At 42.1% G+C, this 20,593-nt stretch overlaps 1 protein-coding gene across 1 annotated transcript in view; it reads left to right on the forward strand.

Annotated features, from left to right (window-relative positions):
- LOC124607652 overlaps nucleotides 1-20,593 on the forward strand; it is a 653,970-nt gene that overhangs the window by 318,082 nt on the left and 315,295 nt on the right. Inside the window, exon 4 of the mRNA XM_047139922.1 lies at nucleotides 11,063-11,182. The gene's annotated coding sequence lies outside the window, so the exon portion shown is untranslated. The remainder of the gene's footprint in view (nucleotides 1-11,062; nucleotides 11,183-20,593) is intronic.

Genomic DNA, 20,593 nt, shown 5'->3' on the forward strand with positions numbered 1-20,593 from the left:
GTTGGGGGATGGCATACAAAGTACGGAGGGAGGACACGATACAGAGCGGAGTGGGATTAAAGTATCTAGAACCAAAGAAAAAGCAAAGCGAACGTAATAAACATCGCAAGACAATATGGATAAATGCATTGTCATGCAACAAGTTCCGTTTATTATAAGCGATACAGAGAAACATCTGCTTTGTGCAGACTTCACACCTTTAGTTGAATAGAACTGAAAGTTAAGATTAGTGAGGAAATTTTGCGAAATTTTGTTGTGTGTATGGGAGTTCATTTTAAAAGGCTCCAGAATAAACAAGTCATCATGTGCGAAGGAGACGGCCTAATTTAAAAAGTGGACAAGTACTAGCAGGACTCGCGCTCTGAGGGTACCGTAGAAACTCAGTTATGTATAATTATAGATGTATTATGTGACATAAATGGCCTTGTCTTTTGATTCCATCAGCTTGGAAGCTTAAAGATTTTACATCGCCAAGGGACCATAGACCTTAATATTTGAGATAAATTTCAATTTGATACTCTATCCGTTACTGAGAAAAAGGGGTCTTAACAGACGGACACAGACTGACAACAAAGTAATCCTACAAGGGTTCCTTTTTCACCCACTGAGTTACGGAACCCATAAAAAGGCAAGCTGCATTAGATATTTGTGAAAAGAATGAACGATGAGGATTTATTCGTAGACATGACACTGTGAATTAATGTTGTTAAAAGGATAGTGTGCGAGGAGTGTGCAGAACGTTTGTAAACAGACAGTGCTCCACGTGAATGAATACTCGAGTGTGCGCTGTTACCGCCAGACCTTCCTGTGTCCAGTCTTTCAACACGACGGAGCTGTCAAATGATCAGGACTTCTCTTCACTTTCACGGGCAATACTGTTTAACGCTAGAACACTGAAGGGGAAATATAACATTGTTTACTCCTCCACATTTTATTCAAACGAAGTCATAATTTATAAGCTACGTATTAGTTAATTACAATAATTAGGTCTCCATTGGTATGTTACATACCAAATTAAGTACAAAAAGTTCTGTTTTGTACCCTAATGCAAATGTAAAATATACGAGGGTATGGTACGGGAGTGGTTTGATAACTCTCATTAAAAAAACGAGTTGTGTCGTTAACAACCCACCTTACTTCTCGACATAGTCACCTTTGAGGGGTATACACTTGGTTCTACGATCTTCCAGCTTTTTCATTCCATCGGAAAAACAGGTTCTGTCAAACTCTGCAAAATACAAGTTGACCACAACTATCGTTTCCTCATTTGAAATTTGGAAATTGTGGTAAGTTCCTATGAGACCAAACTGCTGAGGTCATCCGTCCCTAGGCTTACGCACGACTTAATCTAACTTAAACTAACTTAAGCTAAGGACAACACACACACCAATGCCCCAGGGAAGACTCGAACCGGTGGGAGCCGCGCGAACCACGGCAAGGTGCCAAAGATCACGTCGGTACCCCGCGCGGCTTCCTGATTTGATGAAAATTTCTTTCCAGCAAATAGAGTTTCAATTTCTGACATAGGAAGAAGTCACTAGAGGATAAGTATAATGAGTAGCATAACTCCAGCGTGCTGGATGTATTGAGTCAGCAAGTCATTTTAGATTGTGATTCAAAAAGAGACAGCGTGAGTTGCAACTAAAATGGATGTTCATTTAGTCGGTGACAGGTTTCGGGCTACGCCTATTCTCAAACTAAGCTACGCCTATTCTCAAACTAACCAATGTTTGCCAAGTAAAATGGCCGTATAACAAAATAGCAACAAATAAAATGGGACCAAAAACATATTTATCCACTTTATTTGCTATTTTTTTGGGCGGATATTTTACTTGGCAAACATTGGTTGATTTGAGAATAGACATAGCCCGAAACCGGTCACCGACTAAATTAACATCCATCTTAGTTGCGACTCTGGCTGTCTCTTTTTGCATTAGAATCTAACGAACAGGTGTTTAGGAACCATTTCAAAGCCCAGTTCATGCACTTTGGTCAGTGTTATGGCTGACGTGTGAGATAGTCCATTATCCTCATGAAAGAGCACTTGTTGCGTGCCAACGTTGGTCTTTTTTTCACCCACCGTATGTTTCCAACGATCCGATACAATAGGGTCTAGTTACGGTTCTGCCGTTTTCCAAGTAATCTAAGAGCATTATTCCTTGTGAATTCCATCACCTTACCAGCTGGCAAAATGACTTTCGCCATCTTCACTGCACCTTCACCAACATTTGTCCATTGTGTGGTCTGCCGGTTTTGACTCTGTTGTGTGATCATGGATCCAGGTTTCATCACAGAGACAAGTAGGCGCAAACAGTCTTGCGGATTGCGATTAAACACTGCCAGACATTGTGCTGGAATGTTGTGCGGAATTTGCCTTTTGCTGACAGAGCAATCGCGGCAGCCACCTCGCACACAGCATCTTTCTAGGCAATTCTCCGTGTGGGACAATATTCACTCGCCCCGTTGAGATGCTTATGGTCTCAGCAATCTCCGCGATCTTGCATTACCGCTTCATGGAACCTGTCGATGATTTCCTTTGTGGTGACCTGAACTGGACGGCTTCATCTTCGGTGCTTGTCCGACCGCGTATAAATTCCTTAATCAAATAGTAAATAGTCTTGAAAAATGTTGCAGAGTCCGCGTGAACTTAATTCAGTTCTGTTCCGATTTGTGCGGCAGACCAACCCTTCAAATAAAAATGTTTAGCAACGGCACTAGACACATTGACCAATTCAGACAGCAGTCAAAAAATAGCTATAGCCTAATAAGTTTCCTTTAATTTACGTCTATGGTCACAATCTTTTCTGTTTAACAGATTACCGGTTCCAGTCTTTAATGACCATCATCAGATCTGGTTTAACAGATTACCGGTTTCGGTCTTTAATGACCATCATCACATCTGGTTTCAAGATTACCGGTTTTGGTCTTTAATGACCATCTTATTACATATACGGGTCACTGTGTTTTTTCGCTACGATGTCGCAGCTTGTGAGAACTATACCCTGTGCATTGTTGAAATTCCTTATATGATCTTTGGACCGAGCGAGGTGGCGTAGTGGTTAGACACTGGACTCGCATTCGGGAGGACGACGGTTGAATCCCGCGTCCGACCATCTTGATTTAGGTTTTCCGTGATTTCCCTAAATCGCTCCAGGCAAATGCCACGATGGTTCCTTTGAAAGGGCACGGCCGCCTTCCTTCCCCGTCCTTCCCTAATCCGATGAGACCGATGACCTTGCTCTCTGGTCTCCTTCCTCAAACAATCCAACCCTTATATGATCTTTGGAATAATGAAGCTTACCAACCATGAAGGCCCATTCTTCATGGAAAATTACGACTTATGAAACCACTTAGAAATGTACAGTTAAGAGTAGCTGCGTTGCTAAATAAGTTAATGATTGTGGTAAGACATGGAGGGGTGCCTCGATCTGTTTACGCGAGGCCCGCCACGCACTGTACTGCAGACCCGGGCACCAGCCGTAGCTGCCTGCCTGCTGTGCGGCCGCGTGGGCGGAGGCGGCGCCGCGGCCCCCGGGCTGCCAAAACGCGGCCCGCCACCAGGGCCAGACGGCGGCACCGCCGCTACTGCGCAGCCCGGCCTCAAGGACGTCTCCATCAGCGCGCGCCGCTGCCACGGGCACTGCGTCTTCACCTACGTTACAGCCGCATTTCGACTCACTAAGCTGTTTCTCTCCTTGTCCATTGCGTTTCTCCGTGTGAGACATCCATCTGCTACTCGTGACTACTGGACAGGCTAACACACTGAGGAGACAAAAGTCACGGGATAGCGATACAGAAATATGCAGATGGCGGTAGTATCGCTACACAAGGTATAAAAGAGCAGTGCATTGGCGGAGCTGTTCTTCGTACTCGGGTGATTCGTGTAAAAAGGTCTCAGACGTGATTGTGGCCGCACGATGGGAGTTTGAACGCGAAATGGTAGTTGGAGCTAGACGCTTCGTACTCAGGATCTTGGTGTGCTAGTACCTAAACGTCGAGCTGCACGATTTGTATGTTGTTGTTGTTGTTGTTGTTGTGGTCTTCAGTCCAAAGACTCGTTTGATGCAGCTCTACATGCTGCTCTATCCTGTGCAAGCTTCTTCAGCTCCCAGTACCTACTGCAACCTACATCCTTCTGAATCTGTTTAGTGTATTCATCTCTTGGTCTCCCTCTACGATTTTGACCCTCCACGCTGCCCTCCAATACTAAATTGATGATCCCTTGATGCCTCAGAACATGTCCTACCAACCGATCTCTTCTTCTAGTCAAGCTGTGCCACAAATTTCTCTTCTCTCCAATTCTATTCAATACCTCCTCATTAGTTATGTGATCTACCCATCTAATCTTCAGCATTCTTCTGTAGCACCACATTTCGAAAGCTTCTATTCTCTTCTTGTCTAAACTATTTATCGTCCTTGTTTCACTTCCATACATGGCTACACTCCATACAAATACTTTCGGAAACGACTTCCTGACACTTAAATCTATACTCGATGTTAACAAATTTCTCCTCTTCAGAAATGCTTTCCTTGCCATTGCCAGTCTATATTTTATATCCTCTCTCATCAGATATTTTGCTCCCCAAATAGCAATACTCATTTACTACTTTGAGCGTCTCATTTCCTAACCCCCGCAGCATCACCCGATTTAATTCGACTACATTCCATTATCCTCGTTTTGCTTTTGTTGATGTTCATCTTATATCCTCCTTTCAAGACACTGTCCATTCCTTTCAACTGCTCTTCCAGGTCCTTTGCTGTCTTTGACAAAATTACAATGTCATCGGCGAACCTCAAAGTTTTTATTTCTTCTCCGTGGATTTTAACTCCTACTCCAAATTTTTCTTTTGTTTCCTTTACTGCTTGCTCAGTATACAGATTGAATAACATCGGGGAGAGGCTACAACCCTGTCTCTCTACCTTCCCAACCACTGCTTCCCTTTCATATCCCTCGATTCTTATAGCTGCCATCTGGTTTCTGTACAAATTGTAAATAGCCTTTCGCTCCCTGTATTTTACCCCTGCCACCTTCAGAATTTGAAAGATAGTATTCCAGTCAACATTGTCAGAAGCTTTCTCTAAGTCTACAAATGCTAGAAACGTAGGTTTGCCTTTCCTTAATCTATTTACGATTTGTATAAAGCCAGCTAAGTGATTTCGTTGTATGGTTACCATACTTGTAATGACGTGTGTGTGGTAGTTATGAGTGAAACACTGGATGTTCACTTTCGTGGTTCCTTTATGGTTGCTTAACTTCACCGAGATACCGAACAATAGTGACTATCGAGGCCTTATGCTGCCTTAACGTTATGACATGTATTTTTTATTCCATATGTTTTTATAATACGTACATCCCACATGACTGGCTTCACTACTTGTGTATTAAACAATATGTTGAAGGTACAGTTATTTCTGTTATGTTTTCTAAGATGGTTTCAACTTTTATATAGTATTAATTACAATTATTATAACAAAATAAGTGTAACGTACTCTGAATTGGATTCTTTATTTATTGTACGTCAGCAGTGTAATCTTCTTCGATGCTCGTTTGCCTTTATATGACACGACGTACTCTTGTTTGTAATTACTACCACAGTGCCAAGTCATTTCTGGTTGTAACGTCTATGATGTTTACCTAACAATTTCAGTCTTCACTCTGTTTTATGTAATAATTTATGCTTGATTTGCTGGTATACTATTGTTCTCATGTTCATGAAGTATCAGTCTGTGATATGAGACGGTATAATATGCATTTGATCAAGATTCAGTGAAATGTACTGCACAACAGATGTTATATTCTATCTTTATTTAAAATTGCATTACATCTCTTTAATCTGATCCCAGGGTGCTTGAATATGTTGATCTATGCTTTACAGATCTGATGGTGGCAACGTAGTTTGCTGACACGGCTTATCACAATAAATGCTTGATCTTCTTGAATCTTTGAAGATGTACTTCTGTTTCTACATTAATCGAGATCGCCCCTGAACTTTATAATGTCAGGAATATATGAATACACATTTACTAAGATCTAAAGTATAAGAGAAGAAGATATATTTACTTCTACAGGAAAACTGTAAGGCATTGACAACGTTCCAAACACGCATGTAAAAAGAGGTAGTATTTAGGAGTGTAGTAGATTTACAATACATTGAACACTTTCCGTATTCACTTTCAGTAACCTGCATCTCTTCTTCATCAGATTTATCCCCGAAAAGTTCACTTGCTGTTTCGTGATCACTTGGAATAGAATTTTCGATAGTAATGTTGCTCTCGGGATCGCCATTTTGATCTGAACAGTGAGCATCACATTCATCTATCTATCTTACTACACGTTCCTCGAAGTTAGGATCTGTAGTGTTAACTTTTTGTGGGTTCGGAGACATAATCACGAATCTGAAAACATTACATTAACTGTGTCGCAGAGTCCCGTGACTGTAAGTTCGTTGTGTACAATGCTCGTCTTGATGAAAGACTGCAGTCGCCTAAGTACGCGACATGTATCCGCACTGTAGCAAGGTACGGGACAGGACATGCTCCCTGATCGACAAATACGAAAGTTCCTACAACTTCATACTTTCCTGCTGTCCCAGAGTGTCCGCAACGCCTGTTAAGGGTTAAAAACGCAAAACAAAACTGACTCTGACGCTCCAGTACTAACACACATCGCAGGTAACGTGACTCGTCTGTTTGCTGAAGCTGACAGTAAACACAAGTGCTACTCAACTGCAATAGTATAACACTTGGGCTTTATCGGAAGCACGCGGTGACGTTACGGTAAACAGATACAGTGCTGACTAAGGAAAACTCATGGCACTGTTAGTGCAGTCAGGTCAGTTGTGGTTGTACGAGTACTGTCAGCGCCGATTACGCGTTGACTCACAATCAGCGGACCGCATCCCCCTCGTTCCCAGGTGCAGTAATATTGTGTTCGACAAATACTCGTAAAATGTACACCGGTCATTCAGTCAACGGTCTTCGAATGAAGTTTTAAATGGGTGCGATGCACAGCAACGAAGGAAAGGTAAAAATGCTGCCATCTGTGGACAATGTAAGTTTCAATTTTCCTTTTTTTTCCGCTGTCAACTCCAGCAAGCCATCAAGAAATCGAGCTATGTTACTTGAAACACCTGCACTGTGTGTTTTATTACAGGAAAGAGAAATTCAGTTTTGTGTTATGTCTTTAACCTTCCTACTGCCAGGACTTTTTTTTTTTTTTTTTTTTTGTCTCACAAAGTACCACTGGGGTCACATAGACCCCAAATAACTTACACTTCACATATTAGTAATATTGTAATGAACTGACATGTTCAGTGCAACAATAATGATTCTATGTTCATATTATATCGTTCAAGAAACAAAGAGAAATTTCGATTGAACCCAGTAATAATTATCGAAAAAGAACCTGAATAAGTTTAAATGTGTTGTAAATATGAAAATGAACGAAATATAATTGGATACAATTGACTCAGAGGGATAAAGTCATATATTTTGAAAATAATAGTTTTGAAAGCAAGGCAGATACATATAAGATTCAATAACAAGTACACTGTTTTGTTCTGCTTGTTATTCAACCTTAAATATGGAATCCTTCTACCAAGAAGTAACGAAAGAACCCATAAATAAGGTAGATATATATTTCCAACGTGCTTAAGGGGTAATATTGACCTCAATGGTACTGGAGAGTTAAAACTTTATGTTTACAAATATGATACCCTGTGACCCATATTTTTGAACAGGTATTGAGGAGAGCACAATTGACCACATTCTGACCGTTAGTGAAGTGATAAGCAGAGCGAATGAATACCAACTGCCTCTCTGCATTGCCTTTGTTGACTTTGAAAAGGCATTTGACTCCGTTAGCCATGTAGCTGTCCTCCAAGCTTTGAGTGAGCAAGGAGTGGGAGCAGCATACATTGAAGTGCTCAGGAAAATCTACGAGAATTCTTCAGCTTATGTTAACATCGGCGAATCAACTCAAGAATTCCGCATCATGAGGGGTGTCAAGCAAGGCGATCCCATCTCCCCAAAACTGTTCTCTGCTGTATTGGAAATGGCTATGTCAAAGCTGAGCTGGGAAGGTAAGGGAATTAGAATTAATGGAAGAAGGCTTACCAACTTGAGATTTGCTGATGATATTGCCTTACTGGCCAAAGACTTCGCAGAGCTCCAAAACTTAGTTACAGATCTTGCATCGGAATGTCAGCTGGTTGGCTTGAACATGAACCTTTCCAAAACAAAAGTAATATCCAACAAATGGGTCCCAGCTGGAGATGTGAAAGTCAAGGACAGTCTACTAGAAGAGGTCAGTGAATACGTCTACCTTGGCCAGATTATAAATATGAAGGGAGACATAAGACCAGAAATCTATCGACGCATCAAGCTTGGCTGGCAAGCATTTGGGAAGAATTCAAAAGTATTCAGATCAAAAATGCCAGTAAATCTGAAGAAAGCAGTATTTGATCAATGCATTCTTCCTGTGATGACGTACGGATGCGAGACATGGACACTGAACTCATTCACAAAAGGGAAACTTAGGACAGCACAGAGAGCCATGGAGAGATCAATGCTGGGCTATACAAGAAAGGACAGGAAAAGGGCAGATGACATCCGGTCTGTGACGAAGGTTAATGACATCTTAGAGAGAGTAGGTTCCTTGAAATGGCAGTGGGCTGGCCACGTCGCAAGAAGAAAAGACAACAGATGGACGAAGTTAGTACTGGAGTGGAGTCCGAGAGAGCACCGGAGGCCTAGAGGAAGACCACCAGACAGATGGGACAAAGACATCAAGAAGATCGCCGGTAACACCTGGCAGAGAACTGCCCAAGACCGTCCCACTTGGAGAAGACTTCTGAAAGCCTACCTGAATCCACGACTCGAAGAGGCCACATCATCTAATGATTGAATTGGCTGATGATGATGATGATGATTGAGGAGAGGAAGTGGATTAGAAAGTAAAAACTATGGGCTGCTGTTTAAAAGTGATTTACAAGAAAGGAAGTCTCGCTGCTTAATGTCCCTCTGGTAGCTAAGCAACATTTACTTGATATATATATTTTGCTTCCGGGAAAAAATTATTTGGGATTGTCAAGATAAATGGGACATTCTGTGCAACAGGTGCAACAGACCAATGTGACAACAACCGCCATCACACATTTTGACGATCGTACAGTCAACGTTCCGCACGTTTTACAAAGGAAAGCACCCTCTTCCAGGTACTTGACAGTGGTTTGCAAAGTATGGATATAGAAGAATTTGTATTTGCGAAACAGTTCATCTACATCGCTCTAAAAATTTACGTCACCGTGAAAGATGTTTCACGAGCTTTCATCAATACTTAATTACACATTACGGAAAATACCAAATTCGTTGCTTTTTTTCATCTTATAATGGCTCTACATCGTCTCGAGAGCCAGACCATATGGTAAACTAAGATACGAGAAGAATGGAAGAACGGCAATGTAAAAGAAAATATTTGCATATTTTTTTAGAATGATCACAGAAAATCGTAGAAAGCTTGAAATAGGCTCACTGGATTAGATTCCTCTCTATTACGAGAAACCAGGGCTTTTGTCTTCTGAATTGACGTATCTTCAGAAGGAATGTCACAAGGGAGCAGAATATTTGTCGCCATAATAGGTATTTCTGAAATGTATGAACGACTTAAGAGGATGAAATTCGAAAACCGTTAAAGAGCATTGCTATTTGACTAGCGTATAGCTAAGCAAATCTCTCAGATCTGAAGGGTCGAACGTTAACATTAAAGCCATAAGAGATGGCTACGCTACGATGTGATTTCTCGCAACGCGGCAGACCCTGGGAGAGTTATTGCCTGAGTTGTCAGACCACTTGGACGTCTTATTTCTGTTTGCGTTTCAGAGGCGTGTCGGCCCGACACCATCAGCGCGTTTTGATGTCACTTTTACGACGTTCCCTCGCTTCAGGGAACTGTAATTGGAACTTGTAAACAGAGGCCATCAACTGCGTTCAACTACTTGCAGACTTCCGTCACGGTGATTGATTAGTCCGATTACACTGAGTTAGTGGTCTACAGCATAAAGTGTGGGTAATAAACGTCCGTGTGAATAGTTCATCAGTTACTACGACGACGTAATCAAAGGACAGAATAGTTGTCATTTATAGCCGGGTCCCGCTGGGAAGAAGAATGGGAAATACCAAACGTAACTAGAGAAAACTATTATGGTTGCATTCAACCTCACATTGGTTTCGTAACGTGTAATTACATCGTAGAGCTATCTCTACAGTCACTGGGATGGGATTTCAGTCTTATTCGTATCGCTTACAATTAAGAAATTCAGGCACTCGTGTTGTCAGACCATTTATGGTCATACTGCAGCATCGTTTGTTGGGGATTCAAGTAACATGGAGGAAAATTCCTTGCAGAATTGAGAAAGCTTGGGGTAGCGCTCCTTACAAACAGTACTGGTCTTTTATTAAAGAATCAGAATGCTGTTACTAGCTGTCTGATAAGATTTATTTTAGTTAGGAGTTTTAAAATTTGACCACAGAACTATACAGAAGATGTAGCCCCATTTTTAGTGATTGATTAAAAAATTGTGTGTATCTCAAAGAGTAGTGGCTTCAAAACTTTTGTAAACATTTCTTGTAGAGAAAAATTTCATTGTTACTTCGTCTTTTAGAAATTTTCCTTCTTTTACTGGTGAAGAAATATTTTGTAGTTATTTTAAAGTAACATAGTAATATGTTCACTGATATATATTTCAAAAAAATAAGTTTTTTTGTAACTGTTGAAATCTAAGTAGTGTAATTGTTGGTGGCTAAATAGCGCACTCGAGCTGAAAGACAAAAATAAATAGTTGTCATTTACAGTAGGTTTTGTTTTTCGGAGCGATCAAAGAGACACACACACACACACACACACACACACACACACACACACACAAAAGAGCGCTTAATGATTTAATCACAATTTAATTTATGTTGTACCAACAATAGTTTGTTACCTTTATAGGTAGTGGTTACCGAATGTAATAGTTTACACTGCTGAGCGACTACAAAATGCGTTTACTTTCTGTTCCAGTTCAGCAGAGGAGGCGGACGTCAGCCGTGTGTGAAAAATACCTGGATTCGACGTCTGTGGAATTTCATTTACCTTCCACCGTGACACTGTACTAAAGTTACGCCACTCATCGATATAGAAGTGAGTTGGTACTTTTACAATTTGAATTACAAATTGATTTTTGTTTACGATTTTCTTGCAGTTGCTTATATTTTTAAGATGTGGTTACAGGTATTTTCGATTGCTTAATAATAATTTGTGGATGCTGTAAGGTCTTATGCTTCTTGCCATCTGCAGTAGAATTTAATAGTACACAACACGCATGAAAATATACTGAGAAGCTATGAACTATTATACCAGCTATCGTGAAACCTGTTCTACGCTTTGAGCTCGGTGAGATAATTTTAAAATCGGTCGTCCGCCCTTGACAGTACATCTGCACTAACAAATTCTTATGGATGAATACCACGTCATGGAAACTAAACGATCGTAATCTCATACAGACCAGCAGGAAATGTGTCTTCTTCTCTTGGGTTTTAAGTGTACTTCCTATTCCACATTCCTTACGCTCACTAGGCATAGTGACAGAGACAACGTGTATGAACGATATACGTGGCGGAGAGATATCCTCTTCCCTCATCTTGTCCACAGTTACAGCCATTCTCGTTGCAGAAGCACAAACAAAATTCTACAAAGATTAGAAACAAAGCCTAACAAAATACTGTAACGTTCTTCAGTATCTGAGAAAACAAATCCTGAGATTACACAGATTACTGTCTACATAATATCCCTGATACTTGCACCTCTGTACCCTTTTCACAAATACGAGCGACAAAAACCATGCAGAAATCGTTATTGTCCATACACGCGTTCCGCCAGATTCTTTCAGCATACCGTAACACGGAATAAATGAAAGCAGGAGTTATTATTCGACAGTTTTTCTTTATATTAGTGAGCGCATGATTTTAGAAAGGATTAAAGCTCCGTGGTCGTCGATTTCATTAGAAGCGTAGTGCTGCCTCGACATGGAATGTGATGAAAAAAAAAATTGCCGTGGTTTTGTCGTAGGGACCATCGTCGCTTTCGCCTCAGATGATTTATGAAAACATCGGGAAACCTAAGTCGGGGTTTGAAATCTGCTTCTTGCTAATCACGAACACATTATCCCGCTAACTTGCTCCGCCTGCTGCGTGATCCTTCAGTGAAGAGAGGAAATGAGCCTTAACGTAGTTTCTCGCACATTTCTGGTTGTTGACGGCAGCCCAGTGTCGTGGTTGATGAAGCAGTTATTTCAGTGATAGTGAACGTCTTCTGTGCTCAGATTCAGCTGGTGTTTAGCCGTCGTCCTCTCTGGAGAAATCTCTCTCTGGCACCGAAGTACAGTAATGGTTCCACAAGACATTTCAAGAACTATTTATGAGCGCGTTCTAAAATTGACATGATTGATAAGGAAATATCTAAGGAAATCGAAGAACAAAGTAAGGAAAACGAAATAAAATAAACTATTTTGCCAGTAGGTGACATGCTCAGAGTGACTACAGTTCCGTAGTTTGATATCCGGAACGATTAGTAATAACTAAATACTGAAATGATTTATTGTTCTTTGTCAACATCGGTTTAGACTTCTTATAGATCATATTCGGATGGTTGCAGCTCATTTATAACCATGCAACGACATTCCTGACCGTTTCTTGTACGTGATTTTGTCATAGTGCCCTGCAAAATAAAATAAATTCAAAGAATAAAATGATGAAGGTTGTGCTCCACAGGTTTTATAAGTTTGTCAGATTATGACATAAAGTGTCGAAATTAGTTGAAACATAGTAATACATTTGGCGGCTTTTGAGTGGTGTACATAAAAATGTTAAATAATGAAATAAAAAAATGAAAATAATGGTTGGGGCTATGAACAACGAAATGCACTGAAAGACGTTTTATACTGAGGTAATTGTACAGAAAAAGTATCAGTGTAATACAACTGCAAGATTGTAACGCTTAAATGAAAGGACGAAAAACCTCTCGTGGTAGTGTCCCACTAGTGCACACAGTTACAAACGTTTCATCTGAAACACCGAATGGAGCACAATATGCTCATATACGCTTATGAGTGAGCTCGGGGACTCCGAAGGAGGTCTCTGAATGTTCGAAACGTGTCATGGCAATGAATAATGAAAGCATTTGAATGTCATGTCAGTGTAGTGTAGTGGATGGTGACTGGCTGACTGGTATACACTCTTTGAAAATCGGGAGTAATGAATAAAAAAAGGTAAAATAAAACGGACGCCAATTATGAGACGAAGGGCATGAAAAAAACAGAATAGAGTATGAAGTACGATACAGTGGGCTTGGAAATGAATAGTGTCTCGTAAAGAGAATAATGCACATCAACAAACAATGGTAATGGAGTATCGAATAAAATCAGATGATTGGAAGTGATTTAAATTAGGAAACGAGACTAAGGAAGTAACAAACTAGTTTTACTGTTTGGGCAGCAAAGTTACTGGCTGAAATACAGAGGATGTAAAATGCGGTCTGGCAGTAACAAGAAAAGCTCTTCAGCAAAAGAGAAATTTACTAACATTGAATATAAATTTAAGTGACAGAAAGTCTTTGCCTGGAGTGTGATCTTGCATGGAAGTGGAATATCGACAATAAACAATGTAAACAAAAGAATAATAGATTTTGAGATTTTGAAATGTGATGTTACGGAATAGTACTGAAGATTAGATAGGTAGCTCGAATAACTGAGAACGTAATAATAGATTTTGAGATTTTGAAATGTGATGTTACGGAATAGTACTGAAGATTAGATAGGTAGCTCGAATAACTGAGAACGTAATTTTTCGCGGAGACAGTCTTGAATAAATGCTTCATGGAGTTGTCAGTGTCGAGATTTCGACGACTTCTGCCGTCATCGTCAGGAGATACCTCGATAGACCGTTAGGTACTTTAGTTGGGCAAATTCTGAAATGGAGACGTCATAGAAGTAGGGAACATCCGTATGCTACCAGAGATTATGTTGGTGTCTGTGACTGAAGAACATTGGTAGAGATTCTGATTTCGGTAGATGGTGGATGATTCAGCTGATTTCCTGTTGCTTCTCAGCATCAAGTGTCCGCTTCCACGCGCTACTCAAGGTGTAGGTATTGTTACATGTTATGGTTTCAAAGCTTCTTTAATGACAGAATCTCAGTACGTGGGCCGGCCGGAGTGGCCGTGTGGTTCTAGGCGCTACAGTCTGAAGCTGAGCGACCGCTACGGTCGCAGGTTCGAATCCTGCCTCGGGCATGGATGCGTGTGATGTCGTTAGGTTAGTTAGGTTTAATTAGTTTTAAGTTATAGGCGACTGATGACCTCAGAAGTTAAGTCGCATAGTACTCAGAGCCATTTGAACCATTTGAATCAGTACGTGGATGCATGGGATAGTATTTCCCTTTCGTTAAACGTAAGTGTACGTTTGTTCACTAGGCTGGGTTCGGCAGCTGTAGATTTGCGGAAATCACGATATTTAATATGGCATCGGTGCTCCGTGCAGCTTTCTGAAATATTTCTTACTGATTGATCGCGTTGGTAGCTGCTAGAACGGTCAATCGACAACAATGACTTCAAAAAGCTGCACGGAGCACAGACGCCACATTAAATATCGCTATTTCGACATTCTACTGCTGCCAAATACAGGCTCATAAACAATCATACAGCTATGTTTGCTGAAACGTGTACAGAAAAATAAATGATTCCAGTTTCATAAAAAGTTGATGAGTTGTTCAAGAGAACGAGCTTCACAAATTGAGCAAATTAAAACGCTTTCGTCCACCTCTGGCCTCTAAGCAAACAGTTATTCGGCTTGGCATTGATTGATAGAGTTATTGTACGTCCTCCTGAGGGATATCGTGCCAAATTATGTCCAATTGGCGTGTTATATTGTCAAAACCACCAGCTGGGTGGAGTGCCCTGCTCCAAACGTTCTCAGTTGGGATGAGACTCGGCGACGTTGCTGCTCGAGGTAGGGTTTGGCGAGCACGAAGACAAGCAGTGCGGGCGTTATCTTGCTGAAATGTAAGTCCAGGATGGCTCGCCATGAAGGGCAACGAAGCGGAGCGTAGAAAATCGTCGACGTACCGCTGTGCTGCTAAGGTGCCGCGGATGACAACGCATTCCAGACCATCGCAGTGGTTGTCGGGCCATATGGCGGGCGACAGTCAGGTTGGTATGAGAGCCACGCCCGGGGCGTCTCCAGAAATGGCAATCTGTATCTCTAGAAACGGCGACAATTTTCGTTTTAGCTCATGAAGTTTGCCAAAAAGGTGTTTAACTGGAGATTGTCAGGAGGAGAGCTGTTGGAGACGTTAAAAAGGAAAGTCAGAAAAAGATGAGGCTAGCGTACTTCGCACACAAGCGGGATTCCCAGGTTCGATTCGCGCCACCGGAATTAAAATTTCTGGTGCTCCTCTTATGCGACTTCCCTTCAGTCTGGAATCCGACTGGAGTATAATTGTCTTCAGTGATGAGTCCTGCTTTGAAGTGAGCCCCAGTGACCAGCGAAGAAGTTGTCCTCCATCTAATCGACACAGTCGGCCAGTGCAGCGAGCGGTTGTAGGCGCTTAAGTCTGGAACCGCGCGACCGCTACGGTCGCGGGTTCGAATCCTGCCTCGGGCATGGATGTGTGTGACGTCCTTAGGTTGGTTAGGTTTAAGTAGTTCTAAGTCCTAGGGGACTGATGACCTCAGATGTTAAGTCCCATAGTGCTCAGAGCCATTTGAACCATTTTGAATCCAACCCGACAACCTGGAGTGATGGTCTGAGCTACCATTTCTTCTCATAGCAGGACCCCTTTGGTTGTCATCCGCGGCTCCCTCACAGCACAACGGTTAGTCGACGACTTTCTACGCCCCGTTTTGTTGCCGTTCACGGCAAGCCATCCTGGACTTACATTTCAGCAAGGTAATGTCCACCCCGCACTCTGAGAATCTGTACTACTTGTATTCGTGTTTGGTAAACCCTACGATGGTCGGCAAGGTTGCCGGATCTCTTCCCAGTTGAGTGCGTTATGGGTAGGACCATGCAACCAGTTCAGGATTTTGACGATCTAACGCGCAAATTGGATAGAATTTGGCACGATATCCCTCACGATGACATTCAACAAGACGAATAACTGCTTGAATAAAGGGCCAGAGATAGCCCGACGCTTTTTGACTTGCTGAATTTGTGAAGTTCCTTCTTTTGCATGTGTGTATTTGTGTGTTTAGTGGCAAAGGCGCCTACGTACTGGGATTCTGTCATCAAAGAAGCCGTTGAAACCAGAATACGTAACAATAACTGTAACCGAGGCAGTGACTACATCTTGAGTGGTGCATGGAACGGGCACTTGATGCTGAAAGGCAGCAGAGAAATCAGGTGAAATCATCTACCATCTATCGAAATCAGCATCGCTACCAGTGTTCTTCAATCACAGGCATCGACATAATCTGTTGTACCATATGGAAGTTCCATGAGTCCGTGACGCCTCCACGACATAATTCGGATAACTAAAATGTTTACGGAAATATCTCCGAGGATCAGGACGGAGGAATCCGTCGAAAGCTCGAGGCTGACAAATCTGACACAGCAAGAACTCCGTAAAGCATTTGTTCAAGACCGAATAATTAATGAAGAGGTACTGCATCAAACTGGAGAGAAAAGAGCTTTATGCTGCAATCTGATTAAAACAAAGGTTAGGTTAAAAGGAAACAAACAGAGGCAACAAGGAACGGTTAAATTGGTAGCTGTGGGAAACGTCGGTGGTGAGGATCGGGCATCAAAAAAAGTTTTGCGTTACCCCCATTCCCAGAACGCCTGAAGATAGACGTTGATCGTGGATATTGTATCACAGACACAGTCCCTTTGACTGTACAGAGATATCACTTAACTAGCCCAAATATGTAAACAACCATGCATGATCAGCGCCTATTAGTCAGAGGAGCTCCGATGGCCGATCAGTTCCAGTCATTCCACCAGGAAGTAGGTACACGGCTCGTGTTGTCTGTAGTTCAACAATCCCTAGACGATCAATACCGCTGCACGATGGCGTCCGCATTGTTGCTTTGTGCCAGGAAGGACTCTCAACAAGGGAAGTGTCCAGCCATCTCGAAGTGAACCAAAGTGATGTTCACACAGAGAGACAGAAACTGTCGATGACATGCCTCTCTCAGGCCGCCCAAGGGCTACTACTGCAGAAGATGACCGCTACCTACGGATTATGGCTCGGAGGAACCCTGACAGCAACGCTACCATGTTGAATAATACTTTTCGTGCAGCCACAGGCCGTCATGTTACGACTGATACTATACGCAATAGGCTACATGATGCGCAATTTCACTCCCGACGTCCATGACGAGGTCCATCTTCGCAACCACGATACTATGCAGCGCGGTGCAGATGGGCCCAACAACATGCCAATGGGTGTCGCATAGGTCTTCAACAGACAATCGTCGGAGATGTTTTTGGAGGTACCACGGTCAGGCTGAACGCCTGAGACACACTGTACAGCGAGTGGAGGAAGGTGGAGATTCACTGCTGTTTTGGGGTGGCATTATGTGGGGCCGACGTACGCCGCTGGTGGTCATGGAAGGCGCCGTAACGGTTGTACAAGAAGTGAATGTCATCCGCCGACCGATAGTGCAACCGTATCGGCAGCATATCGGCGAGGCATTAGTCTTCATGGACGACAATTCCGCCCCCCCCCCCCCCCATCATACACATCTAGTGAATGACTTCCTTGAGTATAACAACATCGCTCGACTAGAGTGGCCAGCATGTTCTTCAGACATGAACCATATCGAACATGCCTGGCATAGACTGAAAAGGGCTGTTTATGGACGACGTGACCCACCAGCCACTCTGAGGGATCTACGCCGAATCGCCATTGAGGGGTGGGACAATATGAACCAACTTGTGGATAGTAAGCCACGACGAATACAGGCATGCATTAATGCAAGAGGACGTGCTGCTGGGCATTAGAGGTACCTGTGCACAGCAATTTGGACCGCCACCTCTGAAAGTACAAAATGCAATGTGTGGTTTTCATGAGCAATAAAAAGGGCGGAAATGATGTTTATGTTGATCTATATTCCAATTTTCTGTACAGGTTCCGGAACTCTCGGAGCGGAGGTGATGCAAAACTTGTTTTGATGCGTGTAGTTTGCAAAATGTTAAAATGTATGTGAATTTCTAAAGGGCCAAAATGCTTAGGTCATCGGTCTCTAGACTTACACACTACTTAAACTAGCTTACGCTAAGGACAACATACACACCCATGCTCGAGGGAGGACTCGAACTTCGAATGGGAGCCGATTTGCAAATAAAACGGACGAAAACATGTTTCGTAACGCTGTCTCCGCGATAAGTAGAAACCGATGCGAAGCGCTGAAACGGTCAGCCCTCTGCGATCAACTCAGAGAAGCGACCTTGTTGTCTGTTTTCCACTGCACGTGCTCTGATTTAATATCATCCCTTTCTGCACCACGAGCGCTACATTGCCCGTAGCAGCAAGTCAGTAATTTTCTTTCAAATAGCGTAGAACATGTTGTGCAAGTATAAGGTATTCGAGAGCTATGCGGAGGGGTTGACGTGTTGGCTCCGTGGCTGTGTTTAGCAGTGCTGATTGATATTCGTGGGCACTGGTTCGATTCCTGCTGCTACTAAATTTTCTCCATTTTTTTTATTCCTAGCAATGTTAATCAATTAATTATAAAATTTAAATATATTTCAATAGTTCAATTTTCGTACATAAAATGTAGTTACCGTTACAACGTTTGTAAGTCAAAAGGCTATGATGGTTGTAAAACATGCGACTGTATGAGCAAATCTGGTATGAAAGTTTATTCTTTTCATAGCAGATGCCACAGCAATGAATTTATTAAAAGAATGTGGCATTTTCTATTTTCGCTGTACCGGTATTAATTTTGTTTGTCCATGGCTAGTTTCAGCCTTCTAGGCCATCCTCAAGTGATTTTGTGATTATGTAGTAGAAAACCATGCCATAGAAATTGAAATGCCTTTGTAAACGTCAAGAGGTCAAACCAACAAGACAGTATCTCTGAATCAAAACAAATAGAAAGCAAATTTAAATAATGTGACATTTCATTATGTAAGGCGTAGTTTCCTCTCGCAGAACTGCAGAATCACTGGAGAATGGCCAAGAAGGCTGAAACTAGCCGTGAACAAATAAAATTAATACCGGTACAGCAAAAGTGGACATGCCACATTCCTTTAGTAAGAAAGTGTTTTCTGTAGATGTTCTGGTAAGGAGATCCTTTTCCATCATAGGAGGAGAAAATGAGATATATAGAATTAGGTAGATCTTTTCCAGACGTGAATCTAAGAACAGGAGCGCGTTGGATGAGGCTCACCGATTTGACTCAAACTATGTTAACTGAAGAGGTAAATGGCACTTTCACGATTTTATAATATTTCACCTGATTGAGACACAGGAAAAGGTAAAATGCTAAAGATGCCTGTGTCGCTCTTTTCAGCTCACATACGGCCCCAGACCGCCTTCCATCCCTATAAACACGCCTTGCAAGTATGCCCAAAAGTTTTTCCGGGGGCAGGGCAAGACGTCGATATCTTTACCTTCTAACCACTTTTTGGTTATAGCAGAAACATGCGCAGGTGCATTATCTTGTTGAAACATTAAGACTTTCGTCCCCTAGGTCCTCATACAGTCTAACCAATTCTGTCTCTAGCATTTAGTCGTAACACTTTCACCACCAATATTTATGCTCATTCTTAACTGCTGGACTGTTCTCATATCACGCTAATAAGACTGAAATCCACTAGCCCCAACCAAATTAAACTTCTTCTCGTCACTGGAGAACACTTTTTCCCATTCTGAATTTGATGACATATGATTTTCCGCAAATTTCTATATAGTCTGTTCATGTCTGAGTGTTAAATCAGGTTTCTGCAGTCTTTTCTTAAATACAAGGTGATTGTCATTTGATAAAATTTGTCGCACAAGCCTGACAGTTACTGGCAACAAGTTAAGGGGAGTAACCGTTTGTGGACTTTGCTTTGCGCGAAAGTGACCGTTTCGGTGCCTCAGATTATTTTCTACTTTGAGCATATTCTCCCTTCTGTGTACATGGTGCGCCCAATACAGCGAAATTATCGATCACTGTACTTAAACGGTTCAAGCTCTCGGCGATCTGACTGTCATACAGACACCTTTTCTTGTATGCACCGATTTTTTACTTTTTCGTCACGTGATAATAGTTTTCCGCGTGGCCCTGTCACAATCATGGTTTATGTACACAACACACACTGTCACTAATGGTGTCTGTTTTCTATCTACAGTAAAGGCATTTACGCACACACTAATACGCCACAGAGCCGACTGCCTGTAATCCGAGTTCCATCCACTACCACCCGAATCGTAAATGTCTCGTTATATACTGTACTACTGACCTCAAATGCGATACCATCTGACTGCATTTGTCTGCGTACTGGGTCTCATACTATTGCGTATACGCTCTTCACAGCTATTCCAGTCGACAATGTTGTTTTTCCTTCAC

This window comes from Schistocerca americana, chromosome 1 (assembly GCF_021461395.2).
Source record: "Schistocerca americana isolate TAMUIC-IGC-003095 chromosome 1, iqSchAmer2.1, whole genome shotgun sequence".
Taxonomy (NCBI): domain Eukaryota; kingdom Metazoa; phylum Arthropoda; class Insecta; order Orthoptera; family Acrididae; genus Schistocerca; species Schistocerca americana.